Source organism: Felis catus, chromosome B3 (genome assembly GCF_018350175.1).
Source record: "Felis catus isolate Fca126 chromosome B3, F.catus_Fca126_mat1.0, whole genome shotgun sequence".
In the NCBI taxonomy this organism is placed as follows: domain Eukaryota; kingdom Metazoa; phylum Chordata; class Mammalia; order Carnivora; family Felidae; genus Felis; species Felis catus.
Genome location: NC_058373.1, coordinates 29367775 through 29387245, shown reverse-complemented (window position 1 = coordinate 29387245; position 19471 = coordinate 29367775). Strand labels below are relative to the sequence as shown.

Sequence of the window (19471 nt, the reverse complement as noted above, 5' to 3'; positions counted from 1 at the left end):
GTCAGTTATAAGCATGTGTGGACATGGGAATGGGACTGCCACATTTAGGAACCGTTCCAAATAGACCCTGTCCATAGGGAACTTAGAATCATAGAAAATGAGATGGATTAAACTCTAAGTATCATTAGAGCCTGCTGTATTACCTTGGTGGAACAGGCACTCTGGTGGTATACACAAACTTCAGAAAAGGAATGTTTTGCTGCATATCCAGTGTCTGCAAACTTAGTTTCCTGAGATGCCTGGCCTCATGTGCCATCTATAGCGTACTTCTTACTCTGGTCTCTTGACTCACTTGTCTGTTCTTTTGGGGGCTCATTTACTTTGCCTTTTTGTTTTGTTTTGGGGTTTTTTTTTGTTAAATTTGTTAAATCTTTGCCTTTCTCTTCAAGTTGCAACACAATCCATACTCTGTTAATTCAGCTTTCACCATGAGTTCCTCCCCTATTATCCTTTCATCTCTCTTCTTGGTTTGTCATACTCACTTCATATCTGTTGTCGTTTTTCTGGGTGTTTTGAATACTACCTGTTCTAAGCATTGCACCATGCCTCTTAGCAGCTCTGTTTTATGCCATGTGATGCTCCCTCAATGGCCATACCTGATTCAACCAAGAGTGGACATTTGACTGGAGCAGCCAATCTATAGACTAGCCAACAATATCAGACTTAAAACTCAGCCCAGAAAGTTAAACTGAGCCAGTCAAATATCTCTCTCAGGAATTTGCAGTTGGAAAGTTGTACAACTCCAGCTCATTTTTTCTAGTGTATTTGAATTTGAAAAATCACGTTGAGTAACTTCTGGGATGGCCATTACAGGGCTCTGTTCACTCCAAGTTTAGCAGGGCTAACGAAGGCCATTTGGGAAAAAAGGAGGAGAACAGAACTGTTTCAGGAGAGAGAAGGGAGATGGAAATGAGAGCGGGTCCAGTCTACAGAGCTGCCATTGTTCCTGCCCTCCTGAGATCTAGTAGTTCATTTTCTCCTGGATTCATGGGAAGTTCCCAATAACCTTCAATAAATGCCTCTTTTACTTGAGATATTTTTAGTGAATTTCTGTCCCTTCAAACCAAAAGAGCCTGATACTTTTAAATACAAATATTAAAGATTTCTTAAATTCTAGATTGGGTTGAAAATACTTGACTGTGTTATAGAGCCTTCCTTGTGACCTCTTTTGTTTTTCTAAATTCTTTCCTATCAAGAAAGAATGAATGCCCACAGTTTAAAGTAGAAATAGAGAGAAAACACGCTCTACAAGTTCTCTAGAGTATAGTTCTTCATGAACATTAAATGTCTCTACAAGCTGGGACTGGCTGAACTTTCCTTCTCTCTGCTAACCCCAGTTTGGAGACTCTGTATAGAAAATTATGTAGATTAAACTTTCTGTCTCTGGTTGCTAAGGCAAACACACTTAAGTAGCATACTCTAGAGTGCAGAGCTTATCGTCAGGATCAAAGGTAAGAAAATGTATTATATATTATTCTTTAAGAATAGAAGTGCCTGGGTGGCTCAGTCAGTTAAGTGTCAGACTTTGGCCCAGGTCATGATTTCACAGTTCATGAGCTCAGGCCCCATGTCAGGCTCTGTGCTGACAGCTCAGAGCCTGGAGCCTGCTTCGGATTCTGTGTCTCCCTCTCTCTCTGCCCCTCCCCCACTCACACTCTGTCTCTCTGCTTCTCTCTCTCTCAAAAATAAATAAACATTAAAACACAAATAACAGTACTATTCATATTTTTTATAGCTCTCAAGTGTTAACTTTCTTGGTGGCCCTCAGTCCCAGATCGGTTACCTCGTCATTAACATTATAATTAGGAATTAGTTTGAATCCTGGTAACATTTACAAACAACTGAAAAGTGTATTTCTTTAGACCCTGCTCTCTCAGACTTGATCATAATGGGCCATAGTCCAACTTTTTGATAAAAATAAGTTTGTTCATGAGAAACCCAATCATTTCACAAGTTATTTTTGGAAACTGGAAAACAGTTGCCTATTTTGACTCCGAGACTATGATGTTTAGAAGGTGAGAAGACTGTGAGGTCAATTGTCCCTCCCCCTCAAATCCTGGCAGCATGATGCAGCTCGGAACAGTAATCACGCGCTACAAGATAGAGCTTCATTATATTTTTAAGAACTGAATAATATGCCTTTAATAGCACAGTTTCAGTCACTAGGAGAAAGAGACAGCGTTTGTAAAAGACAAATTGTCCTCTGTTAGTTAAGTCATTTTATAGTACCTAACAGAAAGAAGAAAAGCATTGGCTTATCCCATTTCAGGGCAACCCTTTTGGGGATTGCAGTCTTGTTTCTCTCAGGGAAACCAAACAGTATCTCCATATTATTCAACATTTATCTCAGAGTATGGCTTACTTAAATACCTGATGCAAACTTCAGAGCGTTGTATCATCTCTTATTCCTTCCTCTCTCTCACCCAATAAGAAATGCAAAACTTCATTCTAGAGGGGGTTGTTGTTTTACCAAAATTGCATTGGTAGATGCTGGATTCATGTTTTCTAATACAAGTAGGCTTGAAACTTTATTTGTAGTTCAGTCTACGTTAAGGCATTTGTTATCATGTAGAAAGCTCTCCAGCAATAATTTGTCAAAACATTTTTGGTTATCTATCTGGTTAAGAAAATCTTTAACTGGACTATCATTGTTAAATCACTCCTGGAACATTATTCACATCTTACCTGAGGCTCTCACTTGCTTGCCATTTTCTTTGCACTATTATCTTTTCCTGGGAATTATTTTCACCAAGCCTAGCTATTGACTCAAAGATCAGGTTAATTGCCTTATTGAAAATCAAAGTGCATGTAAATAGTTCTCTACATTGACATTTGAGTTAAGGTAAATACAGATCTCTCACCTTTTCAAATTGATGCATTCTAACAAAGATGGTTATAAGGTTAATTTCTATTAAGTAAATCCAATTTTCTTATTAATTTCCTTCATAAAGTCAACAATGAATTTCTATGGGCAAAGTATCAATGCATTACATAATCGATGAAGAGCATGTAGCCAAGTCATTTGGTGTTCTAGACAGTGTAACACAGCAGTCTTGTTGAAAACACACTTCAGCACTTTCAGAACCATGAATTATGTAGCACTCTCCTAACTTTGTAACTCTCTTTTCTTGTCACCTTCTGGGACTTGAATCCTTGAAAACTACCTACAGAGGATGAAGATTATATCATATTTTACAAGTACATACCACAGTCTAACACATAATGTATGTTAGGCTAAAATTTACTTCTGTAAACATACTCACTTTTCCACTTGGCTAGCTCTAGAGCTCAAGCCAAAAATACCTGTATTTAGAATTAGAGAAAGGGGAATATAATGCACTAATGGATTAAACTTACCTGGGTTTCAGTGTCAGAGCATTAGGGTTCAAATACCAGCTTTGCCAGTATTTGATGTGAGACTTGTCTCATAAGGCCTTATTGGCTGTAGTATTTTTCATCTGGGAAATAGGAGAAAGATTCCTGTTTCACAGGGTTGTTGTAAAGATGAAATGCTTGTATGTATAAAGGGGCTTTGTGAATTGTCATACTCTAACATGGGACGCCAGTGGCATCTGGGGCAGAATGCAGGATTGTCCTTCACACTATAAGGTGTGTGGCATCCTTTGGCCCATTAAATAACATTAAATAGCCATTAGATACCTGTGTTCCCATTGTTTTGACAACCAAATATGTCATTACACATTTCTACCTTTTACTTACAGTATTAATACCATCCTGATTGTGAACTATGTGCTGGGCAATAGAGTTGTGGAAATAAATAAAACATTGTCGGTATCCTCAGGAAGCTCACTTGTTAGGGGGTGAGCTAACCAAGGAAAGATGTAATTTAGTACAGGGGCGCCTGGGTGGCGCAGTCGGTTAAGCGCCCGACTTCAGCCAGGTCACGATCTCGCGGTCCGTGAGTTCGAGCCCCGCGTCGGGCTCTGGGCTGATGGCTCAGAGCCTGGAGCCTGTTTCCAATTCTGTGTCTCCCTCTCTCTCTGCCCCTCCCCCGTTCATGCTCTGTCTCTCTCTGTCCCAAAAAATAAATAAACGTTGAAAAAAAAAATTAAAAAAAAAAACCAAAGCTTTAAAAAAAAAAAAAAGATGTAATTTAGTACAGTGTGCTAAGTAAAACTATAGAAGTATGCACCAAGTACAGAAATAGCACAGAGGATGGAGCAGTTAACTGCCAGGGGAGGACACAGAGTTATAACATCCAAACTGGGTTTTAAAAGAAAAGATTCAGAGTTTGCCAAATTAACAAATCTTCCTCAGTTAACAGAGAGCACAGCATGTACAAGATCATGGAGGCCTGAAATAATAGGGTGTGCTTAGGGAGCTGTACACGTTAGAACAATATCAGAAATATTTAGGTATGAATGAATTGGGCAAATGACAATTCAGGGAAAAGTAAAAGGCATCCATTCCTTATTTATTTCACATTTGGGGGCGGAGGGAGTTCCTGTCAGTTTTATTCGCTCATCTATAATTGTTGCCACTATCTTAATTTCAGCCCTATTGCTTATACTGTTATTACCAAATACAAAGAGGAATTCAGTCATTTAACATACTTTTATTGCCACGGACCTGGTGCTTTGTTTATCGTGGTGGATAGAAGATGTGCAAGAGAACATTTGCGAAGGAGTGCTTAGAACCCCTGCAGAACACTTGGCTTTTCAGAAGTACAAGAGTAATAAAACTGCTTTATAAATATATTAGATTTGTTAACAGAGTTTTTGGCACGTCTTCCCCAATGTTATCACTGATATAAATGAAGAAACTAAGGCTTAAAAATATGAAAGGATTTGTCATCAGTCATCACGTTGGCAGCTAGGACTGAGCATCCTGTTCTGGTGTCTGTTTTCTGTACCTTCCTGCCTTGTTGTTTCTGATATGTGAGCACGTAACTTTAGCCATTTTAATAAAAATAAAATACCATTTCATTAATATCTTATAAAAATTACTGTCAGTCATTATTCCTGTGAGTTGCTGGAGTTTTGTTGTTGTTGTTATTGTTACTTGTTTGTTGTTTAGTTTTTGACTTTTGGTGGGGGAGAGACTGACTGGTTTTGGATTTTTTTTTTTTTTTTTGTGGTTTGTTGGTATACGTATAGGAAATGTTTGTGGAATCATTTTCCCCACCTAGGAGCCAAAGAGGGACAAGAGGAAGTGATCTAACAAAAAATGAGAAAGATAGACAAAAACCACTCCTAACTGTTTATAAGACAAAATGTCCAGGGAATATTTAGCAATGAAGTTGAAAAAAGAAATAGAACATTTCAATATTACCTTAAATACCTTTTTCAGAACTTAAATCAGGTGGCACATATGGAGAAAACTGATCATAGTATTTACTCCTATTATTACCTGTTCTAGATATTATGGAGTTAGAAACCAAGTACCACCTCATGTGCCCACTACATCATAGCCCTCGGTAAATGTTAATAAAATGGTACTTGCCGGTGTGGGTGAAATCTGGAATACAGCCCACTGTTAATAAATAATTCCTCTTTTCTAAGCAGGATTGTTTGAATATAATTCTAAATATCTGTTTTTAGATCCAAGCTTACTAAAAGTGACTAACTTTCCCTAAGACAATAAAAGTAAAAAATTATTTTGCAAGCCAATTAGCCATAGTGATTGGTAAATACTCTTCTCCATTTGACATATTGAAGCATTTTGTTTGTGTCTCAAAAGGCTGCACAGAGATGGTTACATTTGACAGCTGTTGTACCACTAATAAGATTAAAGTAAAGAAATTAGTTTTGTCGACTTTAATCTGCTGTTTAACACTGCAAACCACCTGGGGTCTTCTCCAGGGTCTGCATGTCTAATTGTGAATTTAAAATTACATAACCAGATCCTACTTACAAATATATCTAAAGATTTGCTAATGGTAACTGTCTTGTTACTAGACCAGACAGTTTAGCACTAGACTTTAAAATTAATGTTTTAATTTGGCAGTCACCCTGCATTTTTAAGTGTATTATTCTAATCTTTGAAACATAACACCTTCTCAGTGGGAGGTTAATTTTAGGAAATGAAGAAAGTTTCATTAGGTTGGTGCTTAAGATATGTACGATTTTTCCATCTAAAATTAGAATATATCTATGGAATAATTAAATTGCCAATTCTAATTGTACCAAATTGACTGATTTAAAAAAAAAAAAAAAAAAAAACCTTGAGATAACACATCTAGGTGAAGGTTTCTTACTGCTTGCTCTGGGCACCATTATTATTAGGAAAATAGTTTACTTTAAAAATTAATGTTGGTGTTATTAAAATGTTATGTTGTAGAGAAGTTTCTGGGTGGCTTAGTTGGTTAAGCATCTGACTTAGGTCATGATCTCATGGTTCATGAGTTCGAGCCCCACATCAGACTCTGTGCTGACAGCTCAGAGCCTAGAGCCTGCTTCGGACTTGGTGTCTCCCTCTCTCCACCCCTCTGCTCGTGCTCTGTCTCTGTCTCTCAAAAGTAAATAAACATTTAAAAAAAAGTTATGTTGTAGAATATGATATGCAGTGCAATAATCCTTTGTGATTATTACATTGAGTTTTAATGCAAACTGAAGCGTAGGGTACATATAATTTATAACCCCACAGCGAAGGTCATTTGGTCAGGCAGTCTTATTAGCATCCCTTGAAGACCCCCCCCCCATCTTTTTTTTTAATGTTTATTTATTTTTGAGACAGAGCTTGAGCGAGGGAGACACAGAATCTGAAGCAGGCTCCAGGCTCTGAGCTGTCAGCACAGAGCCTAACGCGGGGCTCAAACTCGTGAAACGCGAGATCATGACCCAACCTGAAGTCGGCCACTTGACTGAGCCACCGAGGCACCCCGAAGACCCCCCATCTTGATCTGAGCTTTATTGTTCCTGAATGTTGGTTCCCCCACTGGCCCTGCTTACCCCAAGTGTTCTGGCATCAGACAAATGGATCAGGAACAAGAAAGGCAGTGTGGCTTTAGACTAGTCTTCACAGCACCATTGGAAAAAAATTTCCCTTCACCCACAGCTCGTGCTGATCCAAATGTCCCATTATCCATTGCAAAAAAAAAAATTTCCCAAATTCTGACACAAGTTCACCTTTTCTGTGGTCACAAAAATGTCAAAACTGAATAATCCACAGGTGCATTGGGCATCACAATCGGAAGTTGAGTTCAGTTTGCCTGCCTGCTGCCTCTAGGGTTAGCACCTTGAAGAAGTTGGTGGGCACTGACTCTTGCTTCTTGCTGATTACCCAATACTACTTCACATAGGGCTTTCCATCAGCCTCCATCCTGCAGGCAAACCCAGATACACATGACCGTTCAGGGCTCCCAGGGAGTCTGGTCAGACCCAGGCCACCACCTTCAGGAAGCCTTCCCTTACTTGACCTCCTCTCATCATGAAACCTCTGTGCCTTTCATGGCTTCCCTAGGAGGCTGGAAGCTCCCTACAGGGTAGAGACTAGCTTTTGCCCTGTTTTCCCCATGCCCATCACTGGATCAGGCAGAATGGGTAGTGGCACTAAATACCACTGAAAGAAAAAAAAAACTAAGGAGAATATGTTAGGAAATGACTATAGTATAGCTGATAACCTGATAGTATAGCTAATACAACCTCATTGAAGATGAGGAATGAGTATGGCATATGCCAAGATATGTTTCAACTGTCTTTAGTATTGGTGGTGGTAATTTTGTTTTACTGAAACGGTTGTGTGTTGTAGTATAAAGCAGGTGAATCATTATGGATATTCTAATTCTGTCATCCTCAGTGCATTTGAGGGCTAAGATTTTCCGTGTCAAAGAAAGAATAGAGAGCTATTATATAGAAGAGTTTAAAGGGGAAAAAATCCCTTAGTCCTGAATTTGAATCTGAAATATCACTATGCGTTCATAAGATATTTTATCTTTAAGTAGGTGGCATGGTTCCTACCTCTACTCATTCTAATGAGCGTTTAAAAAATAGAATAGTGGAAAATGTGGTTAATTAGTGTGTTAATATATTCCACAGCTGTATATTCTTGTATATTGTGCTTGAAACAAGGAAAGCGGTTGTCCCTTCATTAGACATTTCTGGGCTCAGCCAACTCAGTGCTGCACACTGTGATGGCTCCAAAGAGGATGAATCAGGCAAGGACCTTGCCCAGAAGAAATTTAGAGTAGTCCCATAATAGAATAGAGTTCTCAGCGGTTCAAAAGGAGTGTTTTCAGCCTCAAGAATTGGCGTAGGCAGCTCTCAAGTGGCCACTCCTGTAAGGCCAGGCCTAGGTCACAGGCTTCATTCTGGGGGTGGCCACTTGCTTGGTGGGTCCACTTAGGGTATTTGAATCCTAACTGCAGTTGGATCTCCCTAGTATGAGATAACTCTTTTTTTTTAATGTTTATTTATTTAATTTGAGAGAGAGAGCACGCACTCTAGCAGGGAGAGGGGCAGAGAGAGAAGAAAGAGAGCGCTGTTAGCGCAGAGCCCAATGCAAGACTCAATCCCACAAACGGGGAGATCATGACCTGAGCTGAAACCAAGAGTTTCAGCTCACTTAACTGACTGAGACACCCAGGCAGCCCTCAGATAACTCTTTTTAATACTATCTAAAGAAATTATTTTAGTTTGGAGCTTTATAAAGACAAAGCATAATTTAAGAATGACAGTTTTTATAAACTATATACTATTTATTAAATGCTTAATGCAAATCAAATATATTTTGTAAAATATATTTTGAGGCTCTAGTTTTAACATTCTTTTCTCCCTTCCCTAAGGAACTGGTATTAAATACTCCAGTTCTGTGTGTTCTGATTCAGTTTCAATAATCTTCTTTGCTAAAACAAATTCTATATCATTTGCTAACCACCCTCTGTTTTGTGAGGATCTGTCACATTTCCACACTTATCCACATCAGGCAACCCCTTTCTTACATGAAGGTTGAAACAGTAATTGATAAAACTTCCTGCAGCTGTATGATGTGACTCTGGTATTTGCTGTGCCTACTTGGCATAGAATTTTGCCCTGCAGGACCATATAACTAAAGGAGTATATAACTATGTATCATTTATTAAATGCTTAATGCAACCAAAGGAATTTGGTAAGTTATATGTACTGGGGTTCTGGTTGTAAAATGCCCATGGAAGTTGTTTTTAAATGTCTGCGGTCTTCGGGGCGCCTGGGTGGCGCAGTCGGTTAAGCGTCCGACTTCAGCCAGGTCACGGTCTCGCGGTCCGTGAGTTCGAGCCCCGCGTCAGGCTCTGGGCTGATGGCTCGGAGCCTGGAGCCTGTTTTCGATTCTGTGTCTCCCTCTCTCGCTGCCCCTCCTCCGTTCATGCTCTGTCTCTCTCTGTCCCAAAAATAAATAAAAAACGTTGAAAAAAAATTTTTTTTTAAAAATAAAATAAATAAATGTCTGCGGTCTTCACACAGGTGTAAGACAGTGGATTTTGGTGAACGGTATTTTCCGAAAAGTCTTAGCTACTGCAAACTGCATAAGAATATAAACTATGTAATTCCTAAGTTATATTATCATACCCTCTTAGGCTACAACCACCTGGGGCTTTTCTAATTAATTATTTCATAGGGTATAGGTACTAATCTTAATGTCTGAGTTTTACTAGTGTTTTATTACTCCTTTTAATATGGAAATATGTTACTGTACTGATTGCCAAAATATCCAGTTTTGTGATGCCTTTTCTCTCCTCGCTTTTCAGAGGCAACATTTTCAGTGAGAAGACTTACTGACACAAGATTCACTCATGTAGTCACAATCATTTGGGGCACAAAGCCTTTATCTAAGCCAGCCGCAGTGTACTTTTGACAGAATGGGCAGTAAGATTTTAATGTCTTCTCAGAAGATACTTTTAAAATCTGGGGCTTTTTGTTTGATGTTAAAAAGTGCTTCTGGTCATTTGAGTTTTAAATTACAGGGAAAGCCTCCTGGGCAGACCACCCAGGCTGGGTTCAAAGAAGTGATCTTTCTAAGACAGGTGCTTTTCAAATAGAAGTTGTCTTTCAAACAAGTTTTACTGAGAGGACAAGTTTTTCCTGACCCTGAGATTTTTGGTACCCCCCCCCCACTTTTTTTCTTATCAGAAAGTAGTTTCTTTGTGGAAGTTTCTTGGGGGAGTTTTGTGAGCATAAGATTATATAGATGCACATTCCACACTTACCAGTAAATGCTTTTTCTTTAAAGCACAGAGAGCATTAGGACAAAATCTTATACTTTGTGTTTTTTATGGGTATGTTTATTGATGCCTTATGATATTCCATAAGTGATTTTAGACAAGTTGTAGGGATTTGATTGAATGAAACAGAAAAATTGAAATTAAAAATCAAGGTTATAGGGGTGCCTGGGTGGCTCAGTTGGTTGGGTGTCGGACTTCGGTTCAGGTTCATGGGCTGACAGCTCAGAGCCTGGAGCCTGCTTGGATTCTGTGTGTGTGTGTCTCTCTCTGCCCCTCCCACTCTCTCTTTCTCTCAAAAATGAATAAGCATTAAAAATTTTTTTTAAAAAATCAAGATGATAAAAATTATGGACCAAAACAAAAAGGAAAAATAGCATACAATTATAAAGCTATAAGGTTCTACATTTTTAAGTCCTTAAGGATCTACAATTGTATATATTAATCCTACTATAAAACTACAATACACAAAACCATGTAATATGGCACAATGAATGCTTAACAAAATCATCAGTTAGAGTAGGAAACCAGGGAATATATCCTGTATATAGTTATGATAAAGATACCATTTCAAACCAGTAGAGCAAAAGTGGTTTATTCAATAACCTTTTGGGGGTAGGGGGATAAATGTAGGTTTCTGGCTCACACCACATGTCAAAATAAATTCTAAACGAATTGATAGTGAATTTATAAAACCATAAAATTACCACACACAATGATCATTCAAGAAAAAATAAAAACAAATGGCTGGATACAACTGTATAGTTACCTCATCTCATAGAGAAGAACTTTTTAAACAATGAAAGGAAGGGAAGAAAAAATAAAACCACAAAGAAAATAATTGTTAGACTACATAAGATTGTTTAGCTTCGATACATAAAATAATAATACTGTGAAAATAACATGAACAAAATGAAAGGTAGTAGATAAACTGAAAAAAGCATTAACAACATGTATTAACCCTTTGCCATAATGAGAGAATCCTTATAAATCACTAAGAAAAAGATGAAAACCTTTTTTATGTTTTTCATCAATAAAGACATCACCTTATTGATGAAAAACAATAAAAATTTTTAAAATAGAGAATAAGAATAATTAACAAAAAGATGAGTAGACATGGCAACTTCATTTTGAAAAACTTCAATAACCCCTACCTTATCTCACAATCAATTTTAGATCATGGACTTAAGTATAAAATCTATGAAACTACCAAAAGTGAATTTAAAAGAATATTTTTATAATCTTGAAGTGGAAAGGTTCTTTTAAGTCTGACACAAAACTCAGATGCACTAAAAAAGTTTGACAGATTTTATTAAATAGAAATGAAAACATTCCTTGAAATCTTGCCATTTGCAACTACGTGGATGGAACTAGAGGGTATTATGCTAAGTGAAATTAGTCAGAGAAAGACAAATATCATATGACTTCATTCATATGAGGACTTTGTAAGACACAGAACAGATGAACATAAGGGAAGGGAAGCAAAAATAATATAAAAACAGGGAGGGGAACAAAACATAAGAGACTCTTAAATATGAGGAACAAACAGAGGGTTATTGGAGGGATTGTGGGAGGGGGGTGGGCTAAATGGGTAAGGGGCATTAAGGAATCTACTCCTGAAAGCATTGTTGCACTATGTGCTAACTAATTTGGATGTAAATTTAAAAAATAAAAAAAATGAAATGAAAACATTCTTTGACAAAAATAAGTTTAGATAAACTGAAATATTTATTTGCAACATACAGTGATCAAAGGTTAGCATTTTTATTATTGGTAAAGAGCCTTATAAATCAATAAGAAAAAGACAGCCCTCCCCCATAGAAAAATGGGTATAAGGTATACAGTGATAATTCAAGAAAATGTAAATATGTATGGCCAATAAGAACACGAAAAGGTCTTAAAACACACTAGTAATAAAAATGCAGTCTTTAAAAATACTATATGTAGCTGCCAAATTGGTAAAGATTTTTTTAATGAAATTTTCCAGTTTTTGGTAAAAGCATGGAGAAACTCTTTTTCTAAGAGTATAAATCAGTTTTTTTAAAACTCAAATTTTTTTTCTGGAGGGCAATTTGAATTTGGCAGTGTCTATCAAAAATCTTAAAAATGTTCATATCTTTTTATGTAATTTATCATTACTGGAAATTTATCACAACGTGATACGATGTTTTCAGTACAGCTATTATGAGTATGAGTTGTGCCATTGAGCACATCCTGTGTTTGCTAAGTTCCCAAGCATATAAAGTGGCCCTACCACTATAGAACTTGGGAATTGCTTCCCAATTTTCATGTCTAGGATACAGGCATGAGACCTAAGCTTTGCAACCCAGTATACCTATTCCAGATATCCACTCTGAAGCTGACGAAGCAAGGAGATCCCAGATTCTGTCCTTTTGACAATTGGAAACAGCTGCATGTAGCATGCAAAGTCACAGTGTAAGTTCAAGCTGTGCCATATGGTGCCCACTGGTTTTTTTCATCAGATCAGTTTGGTTGTGTGTGATTTGGGTATTGGTCCTGGCAGTGTAACTTCTGTGCCTGTGTTTTCTAAATCCCATCATATACTCAATAGCCTATCAATTAATTTCCTTTCTGTTTAAGTCAATCAGAGCTTTCTTCTTGTGTCTTGTAACTAACTAAAAGGTCTGACTGTTAAAACAGCATTATTTATAACATCAAAAATTAAACACAAAAATGGTAAGGGAGTGGTTGAAATAAATATTATATCCATAGTATAACACTCAATCCTTTTTAAAATTATGCAGTATTTCTCAGTGTAATTATTTTAATCAAAGAAGGAACTTAAAATAAGACATTAGAGGCTTACAAAATTGTTGGAAACTATTGTAGACCTCTGGATTGACTGCAAAACAATATGTTAGACTACATAAAATTGTTTAGTTTCAATATATAAAATAATACTGTGAAAATAATATGAGCAAAATGAAAGGCAGTAGATAAATTGGAAAAAGCATGGGGTTTTTTTCCAGATTAACTCCAAAACAACCCAAACATATCCACTGGGGGCACTGCTCCCTCTGAAGCCAACACACAAGTTGGGAAGGAAATAAGGATGCCATGCACAACTGTCTCTCACACCAGGGAAACTACAGAATGGGTACAGATCAGAGATTAGGAAATCAGATAAATTAGCATAATCCCACTGGTTCTTGACACCCAGAAGCTGGAAGATGGAACCTGGAATGCGGCTGCAGGAAAGCCTCACATTTCCAAGTCTTGCTTAATAGCAACAAGAGCCAAAGAAAGATGACCTTGACTCAGTTCAGCCTCCAAATCCCATGTGGTAATAGTTGTGTAGAGGGAAAAAAACTCTTCAGTATGTATAGATTATGTCTAGAAGGATATGTAAACTAGTAACCATGGTGATTTCTAAGGTGGGAAATTGAGTGGCTGAGGAACATAAGTAAGAGGGCAATGCTTTTGACTACTTACCTTTTATGTGCATGTTGTACCATGGTTGTCATCCTAGTCAAAAAGTTACAAGGTAAATTTTAATTTATCAAATCTCAGTAGTTTTTATGCACCCCATGGGAACACACCTTAAGTTCTCTGAAGAACCATTCAAGGCTCTGAAGGAGGGAACATAGTAGGACTCTGCGTTCCTCACTTCTGCTTCAGTCAGAACAACTCTGGTTTTATCAGTTCTGTGGTTTAAGCATCTAAATAAGATTGTGTAAGCTTTGAATCTTCTGAATAAGAAAGCATTCTGCTGCTTTTATAAAAAACTGAAGACCATTATTACAGGAGAATATTAAATGTCATGGAGAAATATTCATTATGTATTTCTTAAATAAATGTACATTTATAATATTGGAAAAAAGGGTGGGGTGCCTAGTGGCTCAGTCCATTGAGCATTTGGCTCTTGATTTCAGTTCAGGTCATGATCTCATGGTTTGTGGATTTGAGCCCCACGTCAGACTCTGTGCTGGCAGTGCAAAGCTTGCTTGGGATTCTCTCTCTCTCCCTCTCTCTGCCCCTCCCCCACTCATGCTGGCTCCCCTCTCAAAAACACATAAATAAACTTAAAAAAAAAAAATAGAAGAAAAGACCAGACGTACAAATGCCAAATTATTGCTTGATAGCTTTTTGCTATTTCTTTGTCCTTGTCTTTCCCAAATTTATTATAATAATTTTAAAAATTATTTTATTTATTTATTTATTTATTTATTTATTTATTTATTTATTTATTTATTTTGGGTTTTTTGGTGCCAAAACCCGGGGACGAATACGCTGGGTGTGGGCTATTTTAATGAAACAAATAAAAAATATTTTTGAATGTTTGTATGATTTCATTTTTTAATCTAATTTATTGTCAAATTGGCTTACATACAACACTCAGTGCTCATCCCAACAAGTGCCCTCCTCAGTGCCCATCACCCATTTTCCCTTTCCCCAACCCACCCCTTCCACCCTCAGTTTGTTCTCTGTATTTAAGAATCTCTTGTGGTTTACCTCCCTCCCTCTCTGTTTGTAACTATTTTTCCCCTTCCCTTCCCCCATGGTCTTCTGTTAAGTTTCTCAAGATCCACATATGAGTGAAAACATATGATATCTCTTCTTCTCTGACTGACTTATTTCACTCGAATAATGCCTTCCAGTTCCATCCATGTTGCTGCAAATGGGATGATTTCATTCTTTCTCCTTGCCAAGTAATATTCCATTGTATATATAAACCACAACTTCTTTATCCATTCATCAGTTGATGGACATTTAGGCTCTTTCCATAATTTGGCTATTGGTGAAAGTGCTGCTATAAACATTGGGGTAAAAGTGCCCCTATGCATCAGCACTCCTGTATCCCTTGGGTAAATTCCTAGTGGTGCTATTGCTGGGTCATAGGGTAGATCTATTTTTAATTTTTTGAGGAAGCTCCACACTGTTTTCCAGAGCGGCTGCACCAGTTCGCATTCTCACCAACAGCGCAAGAGGGTTCCCCGTTTCTCCACATCCTCGCCAGCATCTGTAGTCACTTGAGTTGTTCATTTTAGCCACTCTGACCGGCGTGAGGTGGTACCTCAGTGTGGTTTTGATTTGTATTTCCCTGATGAGGAGTGATGTTGAGCATCTTTTCATGTGTCTGTTGGCCATGTGGATGTCTTCTTTAGAGAAGTGTCTATTCATGTCTTCTGGCCATTTCTTCACTGGATTATTTGTTTTTTGGGTGTGGAGTTTGGTGAGTTCTTTATAGATTTTGGATACTAGCCCTTGGTCTGATAGGTCATTTGCAAATGTATTTTCCCATTCCGTTGGTTGCCTTTTAGTTTCGTTGATGGTTTCCTTTGCAGTACAGAAGATTTTTATCTTCACGAGGTCCCAATAGTTCATTTTTGCTTTTGTTTCCCTGGCCTTCAGAGATGTGTCGAGTAAGGAGTTGCTATGGCTGAGCTCAAAGAGGTTGTTGCCTGTTTTCTCCTCTAGGGTTCTGATGGTTTCTTGTCTCACATTCAGGTCCTTCATCCATTCTTACTTTATTTTTGTGTATGGTATAAGAAAGTGGTCTAGTTTCATTCTTCTGCATGTTGCTGTCCAGTTCTCCCAGCACCATTTGCTAACAAGACTGCCTTTTTTTCCATTGGATATTCTTTTCTGCTTTGTCAAAGATGAGTTGGCCATACATCTGTGGGTCCAATTCTGGGTTCTCTATTCTATTCCATTGGTCTATGTGTCCATTTTTGTGACAATACCACACTGTCTTGATAATTACAGCTTTGGAGTAGAGGCTAAAGTCTAGGTCACAAAAAGCCTTCAATAAATATAAAAGAATTGAGATCATACCATGCATACTTTCAGATCACAATGCTATGAAACTTGAAATCAACCACAGGAAATGTTTTGGAAAACTTCCAAATGCATGGACGTTAAAGAACATCTTACTAAAGAATGAATGGATCAACCAGACAATTAAAGAAGAAATTTAAAAATATATAGAAACAAATGAAAATGAAAACAACAACAATCCAAACCCTTTGAGATGCAGCAAAGGCAGTCCTAAGAGGAAAATACATTGTAATCCAGGCCCATCTCAAGAAACAAGAAAAATCCCAAATACAAAATCTAATGGTATACCTAAAGGAACTAGAAGCAGAATAACAAAGAAACCCCAATCCCAGCAGAAGAAGAGAAATAATAAAGATCAGAGCAGAAATAAACCGTGTAGAATCAAAAAAACAAATACAAAAACAAAAAAAAAAAAACATGAGAACAGATCAGTGAAACCAGTTGGTTTTTTGAAAAAATAAACAAAATTGATAAACCCCTAGCCAGACTTCTCAAAAAGAAAAGAGAGAGGACCCAAATAGATAAAAATCATGAATGAAAATGGATTTATCACAACCAATTCCTCAGAAATACAAACAATTATCATAGAATACTATGAAAAACTATATGCTTACAAACTGGACAACCTGGAAGAAATGAACAAATTCCTAAACACCCACACACTACCAAAACTCAAATGGGAAGAAATAGAAAATATGAACAGACCCATAACTAGTGAATAAATTGAATCAGTTATCAAAAATCTCCCAACAAATAAGAGTCCAGGACCAGATGGCTTCCCTGGGGAATTCTACCAGGCATTTAAAGCAGAGTTAATACCTATTCTTCTCAAGCTGTTCCAAAAAATAGAAAGGGAAGGAAAACTTCCAGACTCGTTCTATGAAGCCAGCATTACCTTGATTCCCAAACCAGACAGAGACCCCACTAAAAAGGAGAATTATAGGCCAATATCCCTGATGAACATGGATGCAAAAATTCTCAACAAGATACTAGCAAATCAAATTCAACAGCATATAAAAAGAATTATTCACCATGATCAAGTATTCGTTCCTGGACTGCAGGGGTGGTTCAATATTCGCAAATCAGTCAATTTGATACATCACATTAATAAAAGAAAAGATAGGAACCATATGATCCTGTCAATCAATGCAGAAAAAAGCGTTTGACAAAATTCATCCTTTCTTAATAAAACCCCTCGAGGAAGTCGGGATAGAAGGAACATACTTAAACATCACAAAAGCTATATATGAAAGGCCCACAGCTAATGTCATCCTCAATGGGGAAAAGCTGAGGGCTTTCCCCCTGAGATTAGGAACACGACAGGCATGTCCACTCTCACCACTGTTGTTTAACATAGTGTTGGAAGTCCTAGCCTGAGCAATCAAACAACAAAATGAAATAAAAGGCATCAAAATTGGTAAAGAAGAAGTCAAACTTTCACTTTTTGCAGATGACCTGATACTCTCTACATGGAAAACCCGAAAGACTCCACCAAAAGACTGCTAGAACTGATACATGAATTCAGCAAAGTCTCAGGATACAAAAATCTACGTACAGAAGTTGGTTGCATTTTTATACACCAATAATGAAGCAACAGAAAAAAAAAATAAACTGATCCCATTTAAAATTGCACCAAGAACCATAAAATACCTAGGAATAAACCTAGCCAAGCATGTAAAATATCTGTATGCTGAAAATTATGGAAACCTTATGAAGGAAATTGAAGAAGACACAAAGAAATGGAAGAACATTCCATGCTCATGGATTGGAAGAATAAATGTTAAAATGTCAATACTACCCAAAGCAATGTACACATTCAATGCAATCCCAATCAAAGTTGCACCGGCATTCTTCTCAAAGCTAGAACAAGCAATCCTAAAATTTGTATGGAACCACAAAAGACCCTGAATACCCATAGTTAATACTGAAGAAGAAAACCAAAGCAGGAGGCATCACAGTCCCAAATAAAAATTATTTTTATAATTATAAGGACAAGTTATTTTTTAAGTAAAAAGAAAAGGACTATTTTGCAAAATCCAGATATTTCATCTGGTAAATGAAATGCTAATTTGCATTTGTGAAGGACTTCCTAAGTAGAGACTACAAACAATGTATTATAAATGGGTTCCATATGGACCAACATTTTTCTGTACAACCTCAGGGATTTAATGAGGCTAGACAGAGGTGAGCCTCCTCCTGGCACCCTGCAGTCTAGAGTCCTTTCATGGTTCATGCCAGTGTACCGTGAAGACATTTGGGAAACAATGTGCTTCATGATTCTGGAAATAATAGCTTTTATAGATGTTTAATTTGAGTCAATTTTTTAACATTTCATTTGTGCCTTATTCATAACAAGAATAATAAGATTAATAATCCTAATAAAGCCTATCACTTATTTTTAACCTTCTGCCAGGCACTTTCCTAAGTACTTTACATCTATTATCTCACTTAATCCTCATAACACTCATGTAGAGTCTAGGTATTATTATCCTGGTTTTATAGGTGAGAAAATGGATGCTAAGATGTACACATATTTTTAGGAAACTATAATTATATAAAGCAAAGTCCAACTATATCAGATAATGGATAATTACAACAGGGGCTCTCTTCAGCATTTCTCTCCCACATGAGACAGAGAGCTTGACCGTTTTGTTCACCTAACTGTGCCTGAAAGATCATAGGAACTTAGATATTTGTTAGATGAACACTCACATGGTGGTTCTTTGACCAGTGGTTCTCCACTTCGGGTGCACATCACAATTGCTCCATAGAGCTTTTGAAACATGCAAATGTCTAGAACTCACCCAACTAGCGTCTCCAAGGGAGGAACTCAGGCAGGTATTTATTTTTAAAGATGTGCAGGTGATTCCAGTGCTCAAACTATTGAGCCCCTATTCTAGAGCAGCGGGGACTTGCAAGTACATCTGAATCACTGGCAGAATTGGTTAAAGCACGGATTGCAGGAATCTATCCCCAGAGTTTCTATTTAGTAGGTCTGGGGTGGGGGCCTGAGAATTTGCATTTCTAAGAAGTTCCCAGGTGATATTGATGCTTCTGGTCCTGTAGGATTATTGTCCTACAGGGTTGGTTGTAAGGGACGAAATCAAAACATTTATATGTAGAATTTAAGCAGATTTAGTCAGGCCAGAATCCACATTGATCACTCAGGCAATGCAGATTTTAAACACAGTCTTCAGAGCACCCGAAGAGTACCCACTGAGTTTGTGGCTCCAGACATTTCTTTGAACAGTGGCATATGAATTTGTTTTATTCCCTAAGAGGAATACATTTCCTCTTAATGTTAACTGATCCTAAGATCAGTTTGACCTGAGACTACTGTGCGGAGCCCATGCCCACTCAGGCGCCAAGCAGGCGTGGTGCTCACTCCCAGAACCCCGCCACTCTTGTCTCAGAGGGAAAGCCTGTAGTTTCTCCTCATGTGTTCTCCCTTCCTCATTCATCTGCCTTTATCTAGGACCAGGAGGTTTGGGAACAGGAGCTTTGACCCTTCTATTTCTG

At 37.6% G+C, this 19471-nt stretch overlaps 1 protein-coding gene across 7 annotated transcripts in view; it reads left to right on the top strand.

The window, feature by feature from the left end:
* Nucleotides 1-19471, top strand: part of SCAPER (S-phase cyclin A associated protein in the ER) — a 521436-nt gene that overhangs the window by 360421 nt on the left and 141544 nt on the right. The window lies entirely within an intron of this gene.